This window comes from Cupressus sempervirens, chromosome 7 (genome assembly GCF_028749045.1).
Source record: "Cupressus sempervirens isolate cs-2001-9-10 chromosome 7, ASM2874904v1, whole genome shotgun sequence".
Classification (NCBI taxonomy): domain Eukaryota; kingdom Viridiplantae; phylum Streptophyta; class Pinopsida; order Cupressales; family Cupressaceae; genus Cupressus; species Cupressus sempervirens.
In genome coordinates, this window is record NC_143124.1 from 934,525,618 (window position 1) to 934,537,033 (window position 11,416).

The 11,416-nt window shown below is 31.7% G+C and overlaps 1 non-coding gene across 1 annotated transcript; it reads right to left on the bottom strand.

The window, feature by feature from the left end:
- Window positions 1-10,165: 10,165 nt before the first annotated feature.
- TRNAI-UAU (transfer RNA isoleucine (anticodon UAU)) lies at window positions 10,166-10,237 on the bottom strand. Its single transcript has one exon. It is a non-coding gene; the product is annotated as a tRNA-Ile (tRNA).
- Between the last annotated feature and the right edge of the window lie 1,179 nt (window positions 10,238-11,416).

An 11,416-nucleotide genomic window follows, 5' to 3' on the forward strand; every position in this document is an offset into this window, starting at 1 on the left:
ATGCCATACATTTGTATAAAATGGTTGCAACTGGTCACTCCTCAATTCCTCATACTCTAAAAAAAATATTCCTTCTATATCTCCCAATTAATTAACATCATTGTTCAATACTTCTTTCAAGGATGATCTTGTGGATCTTATTCCTACTAAGCTTAATGCTTCTTTTCAAGATGATTCTTCAAATGCTTCTTCTCGAACAAATGAATTTCTTTCTGATGATTGGGGTTCCTTAGATTTTACTGATCTCTTCAATTGAGAATATAAAGTTGGCTCTATCTACCTTAACATTCCAAAACATCAGTCACACCTGTTGTCAAACATGACTATTACTCTATGACACAAGATTATGTGAACACTGTTGGTTATGACATTAAGGTTGATCCTCCCCTTTTTTAGGAGTTGTGATCACCTTATGATTGACGATTCAATATTCTTTCTAAATATGGAAAGAAAGGAAATAGTCTTTGGGTACATGGCATAAGGACTTAAGGTCCCCTTGCAATTGACTCTACACTCTTTATAGCAAGTTTAGGTTACAAGTCTTCTCCTTTGTCTACATCCTCTCCCCCATTGACTAATGTCTCTATGTCTTCTTCTAGTGAGTATTCAAAATTTTCTCACAAAAGAAAGGATTTCTTCCTACTCCTCAGCCTTATTTGAACTAGACAATATTTTGTTGAGTCTTTTTATAGCTTGCTTGATTACTCTTCCTCTTACACACAAGAATTTTCATAAACATGATAAACAAAACTTTCTTTTTGTGCTTATCATCAAGAGCTTGGCCAATTCACTAGTGAATGTAAGGCCTTGAAGGGTAAAATAAAACTTCTTGACTTTGGTGTCAACAATCTTTCATTCATTGATAAACCTATTTCTTCTTCACATGACGAGGGCTATCAAGGTTCACTTCTATCCTATTCTTTCTACACTCTAAGCTTTCTTTCATGAGATTCTCACACCTCCTTTCTTCAAATATGTCACTCCTCACTATGTGGTATTTGTAGCTTCTTTGCTCATTGTGATTTATAATGGTAGAATTTTGTGTGCACTAAAACTTTACCTATAGTAGCAACATAATAGTCTCTACGGTTGTCCTCACATGCATGATGGGGCAAGGAAATTTTTTGTTAAGGGGTGTATATTCCTCTTTAGGATTCACTCTTTTCTTTTTCTCATCTTATTTGTCTTAAAATATTAGCATATAAATATGCTAAGGGGCACATATATTCAACTAGCTTGTGTATTCTTAAATATAACATGTATATTCTTTTCTCATGGTACAACATGTCTAATTTTTGCCCACTGTGGTGATTCTCTATTTGTCACCTATCTTGGTAAGTGTCTAATTTTTCCATCTATGGTACATATCAAAACTTATTAGGTCTTGTGAAGTGATTTTCCTCAAGAGTTGGGTTGGGTCCTAACTTGTGCCTCTAGGGACTTTCTTCAATAACAAGTTTTTCATACCTTGGATCTTTATCTCTATCAATAGTGGCTCTCTTCCATAGCAGACTTGGTTCAACTAAGCATCTTTTTTGGTAGTGAGTTTCCTCCACAACAAAGTTACTTCTCTACTAAATTGAAATCACCTAGGATAACACAACTTGCTAGACTCTGATCTATCCTTTTAACATTATCATCTTGTTCTTACCATCTTTTGCTTGGCTAAAATTGGAGATAACACTAGAAAAAGTTGTCTACTTTTGTATTCTATGGCTCTTGGAAACTCTACAAGGTTCTTGTCCAACATATGTAAGCATAAAGTCATTTGTCATCATAGTCATGGTCTTTAACTTTTGTTTCATCAATTTATTTAAAGTTAGTTTTTGTGGTTTTCGTTCGAGTTTCTAGACAACAAGTGCAAGTCGATTGCAATTTTGTATTGCTTGCACTTCTATTTAGACTTTTAATACCCAAAATTGATTTTCTCTAGTCTTTAAAAAGGATAATTTAATTTAATTTATTAAATTACCTTTTCTCCCTTCTTAAGATTTCTCTTTATGCATTTTTTAGCTTTCTCTATTTAATAATTAATTAGTAATTATTAAATAGGTTTCACCTTTAGGTTACCTTTAGTAACTTATTATGTTACCCTTTTTTTGGGTTTCAATCTCATTTTATAAGGATTGATCTTTTTTTATTTCATAATCTTTTCTACTTTTGAATATACAGTTTTCATGTTTTCAGATCAAACCTTTGCTTCTTCTTGTCTTTTTGTTCTCCATGATAGTTATTCTGCATGTGTATTTGCTCAAATCCTTCATGGTATTAAAGCCAGATCTACTATAGCTTGTTTGATATTTGGAGAAAAAGAGAGAACAAGGGTTTGGCACATCAGATTTAGTGTTTTTCAAATATTTTTTAAGAAAATAGGGGGGTTATTGATTTTTAGAGCTTCTTGAGGCCAAAGGGACATCATCACAAGGCACCAAAATCCTATTTCCATATAAAGTTTGTCTGTTTTGGACAACGTTGATCCAAGAGGGATTTTTTTTTTTGATTGGTAGGGCTGTATGACCTCTAGCACATAGTTCGAGGTAGAAATTAAAAAAATCACAATTTTTTTTAAATGTGGTTTTTTCACCACAATAGCTAATTAATTGCTAGTGATGTCACACAGTCACCACTAGCTACCACTGCTGGCCTTCCTACCAGATCAACAGCCCTCTGAGCACCCATTGCTCAGCTGCTACTCCACCAGTGATGCGGTGGCAGATGTGAGGTTTTTTATTTTTTTATTAATTTTTTTTTTTTTTTGCATTCTAAGGGCCCTGTGAGTTTTGTTTTTCATAACTTGAGCATACAAACATATTTTTTTGATCCAAAAAATGTATCAAAAAGTTGGTTCCAAGACAAGGACATTAGTATAGGTGTTTTTGGGTTTTGATGCAGTTTGGTTGCCTATTTTGGCAATCAAATCTAGATGTTTAGTTTTGCACTTTGGGAGGCATATCTTGAGCATCCGATCTCCAATTTGGGACTTCTTTATATCATTGGAAAGCTCTTTCTGTGCTCTTTCTAGTGATGCTAGTTGTATTCCAAAGTCTACTCTAGGCACATTCTATTTAGTCTTCTACTTTTTTCTATTTGGTGGATATCCTAGTTGTTTTAGGTCCAGGGATCAATTTTGTTGCTTAAGATGGTTTGTCATGACTTATACTATCTTTTTTATTAGTCGTATGCCTTTTCTAATCTTTGTAGACATCATTTGTATTCATTCTTGCAAATGCATTGAGATAAAATGCCATACTGCATCTATATTTTTTGTTTCAATTGTTTGCCTTATTTTGCCTTTTGATTTGAGTAGTGTCATCTGAGGAAACTCATGCAAATTATTATATTCTCAGGATTCACCATATCTTGTGCATTATTGTACATGTGCTACTCTGATAAAGTGCCATGGGGGGTTTGATATTTTGCCTTTGTTTGCCATCTTCCTTTTTCCAAGTGAGTGTCCCTTCTGTGACATTAGCCTTATGACATGTCTAACATTGATCACCTTAGCACACACTTATGTACTCTTTCATGCATCTTGATCATGGTCCCTTGACTTGTAGTTCTTTTTGGTCCACTTTCTCAGTTGCCTATCATCTCACCCTATTTGCATTGGGGGGGGGGGGGGGGGGATTTATTATTTCTCATACTTTTGTGGTTCGTTGGAGTGAGCTATGTATTTAGTATTTAATCCTATGTATTAGGTGAGTGCAGTGGCTAGGTACTTATGCATTTAGGTGAGATGGATCATCTACCATATAGATACTCTTCTATTCATTCCTACTTTTTGGTTGTAGCCTTCCTTGGTTCAATTGATTAGCTCTTCAGGCTTTAGTGTTTTATGCCATTTGCATTTTTGGGTTCAGTTGTTTGCCTTTGTTATTATAGTCTTCTCTACCTGGTCAGGTTCTATTTCAATGGAGGTTCTTCAAATTCGCAGTTATCTTTTGATAGAGCTTTGCAGCTTCTACATGCTTCAGTGATGTTCTTCATGATCACTCTTTATTCCTATTTTTTGGGAAATTCCTCTAGTTGGAGGCTTCTTCATTCCTTCACTAGATTTTTCAGCTATCTCTTTTTAGAGTAGAGTTTTTCCCACTAGGTTTTCTCTATTTCTCTATTTCAAAGATATTTTGGTGTAATTGGGTACCTCATTAGGCCTTGTTGCTAGGACCCAAGTTTTCTTTCAACATTGTAGTTTCCTTTCTCTTTTAGCATTGTTTGTAATTGCATTGTTCCTCATCTTAAGGGGGGGTGTTAGAGAAAAAGGATAATTTAATTTCATTTATTAAATTACCTTTTCTCCCTTCTTAAGATTTTTCTTTATGCATTTTTTAGCTTTCTCTATTTAATAATTAATTAGTAATTATTAAATAACTTTCACCTTTAGGTTGCCCTTAGTAACTTATTAGGTTACCCTTTTTTGGGTTTCTATCTCCTTTTATAAGGAATGATCTCTTTGTATTTCATAATCTCTTCTACTTCTAAATATATAGTTTTTGTGTTTTCAGATCAAACCTTTGCTTCTTCTTGTCTTTTTCTTCTCCATGATAGGTTTTCTGCATGTTTTTTGCATCCACATATTTGAGGGCTTGCGGATTTGATTTGTGTATTTGCTCAAATCCTTCATGAGTTACTTGTAATTTTGTCTTTTATAGATAACTGTGCAAGTAAAAGCTTTGGGTTTTTGTGGAAACGTGTAATGCAAGTTTAACAAAACTCTTACTTGTAAGTCTAGCTTTATGACCCACAATACAAGATCAAAGCTCGTTTAAAACTAGTAATACATGTAAAATGGATAATGTAATTTCTTACAATTGCATAACTTGAAAATTTGCAACAATTTGAAGAATTTTAAAAATTTGTGGTCCTCTACCTAGAATTGTTTTCCAAAATTTTTTTCTTGTATCATTTTGTAATGAATAAAATGTGGTTTTCGATATCAAATGGTTTTTAGATTGATTTTCTAGAAAAATCAAAGCTTCTTTTTGTGAAGGTTTATGTGAAAACGCAAGATTTCAAGAGTTTTTTTTGTGAATTACGCAACTTTAAAACAAGGTTTTTTTCTTGGAAAACACTCTAGTCTTCCCCTACAAATATGTGTTCATATTGGGAGAAAACCTCTTCTTTTTGGCACACTTCTTTGCTTGTAATTTTTATGTGATCTCTTATTTGTCTAGATGTATCTTTTTACACATTTTTTCTTTGTCTTAGCCAAGAGTTCCCTACATTTGAAGCTAAGGAGTTATCTATGTTTTTTTATCAAGATGCATGTCATTTTTCAAGAGTCATTTCTAGTTGTTGGTGAGATCTCTTTGTATTGTGTGCAGTTCAAGAGTGAGAGACAAGATAGCAGAATGGTTCATGTGAATGGTTTGGACATGTTTTTTAGGCATGGAACTAATTTTGATTCTCAATTATGATGGCCTAATGACCATAAGTCTCTACAAGTTACAATTAGTTTCTTAGAGTTACATTTGGGTTTTAATAATTTTGCCTAAATATTGCTTGTTGGGTTTATAGTTTTGTGCCTTATAAATTATTCTAGGTTTCTCAGTGGGTTTTTAATCATTTTCTCCTTAAGAAAAAATTGGATGGATTTTAATTTAAAAAAATCATTAAATTTTTTTTGAAGGGTTTTATAATTTTTCTTCCTATAAATATAACTATAGGTTTTGCATGATGCTTTGCCTAAAAAATCATTGTGTCAAAGGGTTTTACCATTTTAATGTTTTCCTAAAAAAAAAAAAGTTTTTTACTATGATTTGTGTCTTGAATTTTGTGTTTTAGGTTCTAGATGATTAATTTTTCTCCTCAAACATCATGTTTGGTTTTTTTATTTTATCGACAAAAATTGTTTTATAGGTTTTATATGATTTTCCTCAAAAATATGGATTCTCATTTGGTGGACCTTTTTTTCCAAAAAATGATATTTTGTAAACTTCAATTTCAAGGTATGGTGATTTTTACACAAAAAATTTGTGGTTTCTTGCAATCTATTCTAGGTCACACATAGACTTGTTTGGACAAACATTTGCAAATGTGTATTTTCCAGGATTTTTGTATTCAAAAGGTTTGTTGATTTTTCCATATAATCATGGTTTCAAATTTCAACAACTAATCTCAAAGGTACAACTTTGTTACCCATCATTAGGTTGGAGGGATTCTTGGCTATTAATAATATGCAAATCCAACATGGGTCTTTAACAACTACAAAATGTCTTGATGAGGAGAGGGTATCCTTCTTTGTATTGGTGACCAAAAGACATTGCGTCTTTTGTAGAGTAGTTAGTGAAATGACCATTAAGGGAGGGTAATAAAGTATTTAGTGTTATGTAAATAATAATTTAAGTATATTTAGTTTACTAATTAGAGTTTTAGGTAGTTTGTAGATAACATACAAAATTTCATGTTAGCCTTTGAGAAAGTTTGTATTTTGTTCTCAGTTGTTCTCTATCTAAATAGACTACAACTCCATTTGCAACCACTCATTTATAAATAATGAAATATTATAATAGTAATTGCATGTGATCACATTGTAAGTCAAAATACAATAGGACTTGCAATAATTGAATAAGTCAACTCAATTAGTTGTGGAATAAATCTTAGTTCAACCTCTCCCACATTTTTCTCTAAGCCCCTCACATAAGTATTGGAGGGTCCTCTATGTAATCTTTTATCTTTTGGCAATGCAATAGATAGATAAGATAAGAAAAAATTATTAATGTCCAAAAAGAAACCACCAAAAGGGTCTAAGGGACTAAAAGCTTACAACCAAGAAGATAGCCAACAATAGGAGCACCAAATGGTGTCTGATAAAGAGCAAGCAATAAAGAAAAAGAAGAAGATCGCCAAGTCAAGGACTAGGGATCCTTCCTCAAGGGGAAGAAGTCCAACACTAGAGGGTAAGGACCAAGGAAACCAAGAGCTCTAAACCATCTCTAAGAACTATTGAAGGAATGGCATTATCATGTGTACCCACTTTGGGGTCTCACAGATTTGGAGTGGCAAGTGGTAGGAGCACTAGATGGTCATTTCACACCTTAGGCCAAAAACAAGGGTGAAAATAAGGTGGTGATACACTAATCTAAGGCCTAGTACTAGGGGAATAAGAGATGTGGTTATGAAGCTTCCTGGTCTCTTGGAGGTAAAGCGCAAGGCATCGTTGGTCTGTGTATTTGAGGAATATTGAGAAAGACCCGCAATCTCTAAATCGATAGTAAAATCTCCCCCTAATCTCATAGTAAATGGGGCATCAAAAAATAAAGTGGGTCTTAGTCTCTATCTCAATAAAACTCTACCAATTTACTAAGCACTCTAAGACATTGAGCTTAGATGTAAATCAAATTGCATTAAATTAAAGAGGCAAGCTACTTTCAAACTTTGTCTTGATTCAATTTGTCATCTAATGATATTTTCTAGAAATTATTTATGAGTGTTGTGTTGTTGTTCAAAAGGGATTTACATTCAATGTTGTAAACTTTGAGCTACTTAATGGGTTTACAATTATAATTCATTTGTAGACTTGGTCTTGCATACTTTGAGTTGCTTATCACATTTGAAGCTACTGTAGAATGCTCAAGCAAGGAGGTAACTTGCAAAAATTGTGTTGCTTTTATTTTCTATGGTAATACATGTAAGGTGAAGTATGTGTTGGAGAATTTGACTTGCATGTATGATTCATCTTTATTCTTGAATTCACATACATAGTTGGGGAAAGTTCTTGAGCTTTCATGAGCTCCTTGTTTTTAACTTTGCTAAATTGAACTTAGCTCGATTGTTGTAAAAGGGTAAATGTACAAAGTTGTGTCACCTTTTAGGCTGACTTATTAGAATGACCGAATTTTAGTATTTCTATCCAAAAATCAAATTTTCTCAAACATATGGTCTAGATAAATTCATTCCAGCTAAGTTATATACGGTCTCACACTTTTCCAATTAGAAATGTCTATTAAATGCATGTTTTATACTAGTTTGTATCCAATTACTAAAATAAAAATATTATTTTAGAAAACCGATGTTTCAATAACTCTTACTATTTTTTATGATATTTTTTTAGTAAAATAAAAATACTATTTTATAGATCTCAAAGTCAAGAATATTCTCATGAAGAGTTTACGGTGTTTTAATTAGATATAGTATATTCTAATAAAAAAAATCTGCAAGCACACATTTTAACACTTGAAAATATGTCAATTTTGAGAAAGAAAAAAATATTAAATCATATCCCAATAAAATAAAAATTATATGACATTCTAGAGGAGAGAGTCCTCTTTCAAAATGTATAATTTTTCTTTTGGTTAGAATATATTTGTTTTGAAAAAATGTGGTATGAGATGAAAACCATCAATTTTGGGTGAGTTGAAATTTGAATCACTATAAAAGAGAAAATATAAGTCTAAAGTCAATTTTTATTTTTGAATGTTCTAGATATATGTGTTATCTATAACATAGTCTGAGTTCAAATGGATATAAGTTTATTTCCATATAATTTTGTGGTGGGAACTAAACCCCTAATTTTTAGCATTTTTCAATAACTAAAAATTATCTATAAAAAGTAGAAAAATATATCATTTCTTATTCCAAATAATTATTAAAAATTATAATCCTAAAATTAAACCATTTCTACACATTTTATTAGTTTACTTCATTTTCAAATTCTAAATAATAATACCAGTTTTATGTCATTGAAGGTGAATAGTTATACTTTTGTTAGCCTTTCCCTTTACAAAAGGGTGACACATTTTTGTGCTTTTACCCAAAAATAGAGTCATGTATTCTACAACAAAAGAATTCCCACTCTACAAGAAGAGAGTATGACAAATACAATGCCCTATGAATTAGTCTAGTGTACATAATCTTAGGCGTTAGTTTAGTGTAGGTTGCTTTTAGCAACAATAGATAGGGGGAGCCTTCCCTTATAATTAGGAAAGACCGTGTCTCACATGCTATGGTTGGAAGCATCATTTTACAATTGATCCCAAAACTATCACTTGCAAAGTATCTACCCAACACATCTACATGACCCCTTGCAACAAACCAAGCTAGCATCTAAGTCATATGGTTTCTTCAATATTGGTCACTTCCCTATCTTTTGGGTGCATTTTTCTTTGAAGAAATCAATCATCAAATTCGTCTCTTCATTTTATAATTCTCCTATGTTGTGTTGTATTTTAGGGATGACACATAGTACTAAAGCAACCTCTTGCATCAAGATCTGTTTCACTTTGCTAACGTAAAAGTTATAGTTTTTTCACTATTTATTTTTATTCTACATTGTATACATGTTATCCATGTCCTTGCTTATGTATCTATATCTTCATCACATTCTCACCCCTATGGCTTTGTGGTTTTCATGTTCTAACTTTGTTGTCTTGTGCAATTTTTTTTCGTCCAATGCATTTATTTGAAGGTCTTCAACTTAAGAGTATGCTTCATTGGCTTGAAGAGTTGTTTGCTTCCTTTGCAACATCCTTTTCGCATCAAAATTTTAGTTATTTCTAGTAGCTTTCCTTCAATGTGCATATTCATTTATATTCATAAGCACACTAAAATGGGCCAATATGTAGAGTCAAAAACTGCATACCTTTCACAATTTCACTTCCACATTTTTATCCACTTTAGTATCTAATCCCTTAGCATTTGTGTAGGTCATTTTAGCCCTTGCATTAACATTGTCCCACTAGTGCAAAAACATGAATATGTGACTAAAAAAGCTACTAAAACTTGTATATAAGTGACTAAACTTGGTCACGTGACTAATAGTAGTTAATATCCAGTCATTTATAACACTACTAAATTTACTACTAAATGATTTTAGTCATTGATTTTAATCATTGACTTAGTCACATATTTAGTCATATATTTAGTACTATATTTAATCATACATTTAGTCATACATTTGATATTGATTTAGTCACATATTTAGTGGTATATTTAATATATTTACTCACATATTTGGTAATGTATTGAGTGGAATATTTAATAGTATATTTGGTCACATATTTAGTAGCATATTTAGTCAAATATTTAGTAGTATATTTAGTAGTATATTTAGTAGCATATTTAGTCACATATTTAGTAGTATATTTAGTAGCATATTTAATAGCATATTTAGTAGCATATTTAATAGCATATTTAGTCACATATTTGGTAGTGTATTTGGTCATAATAGGGTATGATGGAATTGAACCACCATCCTCCTGCTTATAAAGCAGGCGCTCTTCCATTGAGCTAGCACCCTTTAAAGAATACATAATAAATTATTATTTATTTATTTTCAACTATCGTTGATTTTTCTTCATAAAGAAGTTAGCAACCTTAACTGCATTTGATATCATTTATTTTTCATAGAGCTTTTGTCTATCATGCGTAATTGAAGAGAAAAACATTGTAAAAAGTGAGAAGTGTTTTAGATCTACTTAGTCATTTTCTACCATAAGCTCAAAGCTTGAGGAAGCAACTAAACTTTTGAACTTCAATATGATGAAAATAGATTGCACAATCAAGATGTGGGGAAATAAGAATGGAAGAAAAGGTAACTTGTTAGCTTCTAGGGAGATTTTTGAGGTGACACCTTTTTTTGTAGAGGAGTTGAGGAAAACTTGTGGACATATGATAAAATATGAAAATTTAAGTAATCCAGAGATCAAACCTTCTCAAAGTAATTGTGGGGGTTTGGAAAATTGATTATTAAATTAGTTTGCGACCTAGGTTATTCTTGAGGAAGTAGCTAAGCTTATGAAGTCAAATTTAAAGAAAATAGATTGCACAATCAAGATGTTGGGAAATAAGAATGGCAACATGTGATTCTTGTTCACCCCAAGGTACTCAAGCAAATTATTTTTATTAAAGAGAAGGTGAATTATATAGAATATTTCAAACATTTTAAGGTTGAACAAGACAAACAAGATATTGTTAATCCAAGTTATTCTAAGCAAGATTGTAGTAGTGATTTTGAGTTTGAACATAAAAATAAAAGAAATCACTATAATAACTCTACTTTTGATGAGGAGTCAAGATTTGGTGAAGAGAGAACTTTATCTCATTATCCTTTGAAAACATTTGTAGGAATTAAAACATGTAATTGTTGTAGCTAGGAAGAAGTTGATAAAATGAAATAAATTGAAGAGATATATACAAGTTCATAACAAAGTCTAGCAACATAAATAATGTCAAGGAAAAGATAGAATTACTGAAATTTACCTTTCAGCTATAGCAAACATGTTGCTATCAAAAGGAGAAAATGTAATACAATTGTCTAACAACCTAGAAACTCTTCACGCTATTAGTTTAGCTTGTTGTAGAGCCAATTTATAGACATTTCTTGAAGAAAATTATTTACTTTCTTAAACCAACTACATAGTTCAAAAGAATTTATTAGAGATCATACCATAGTTGCAAGAAAATATCATCCAAATCA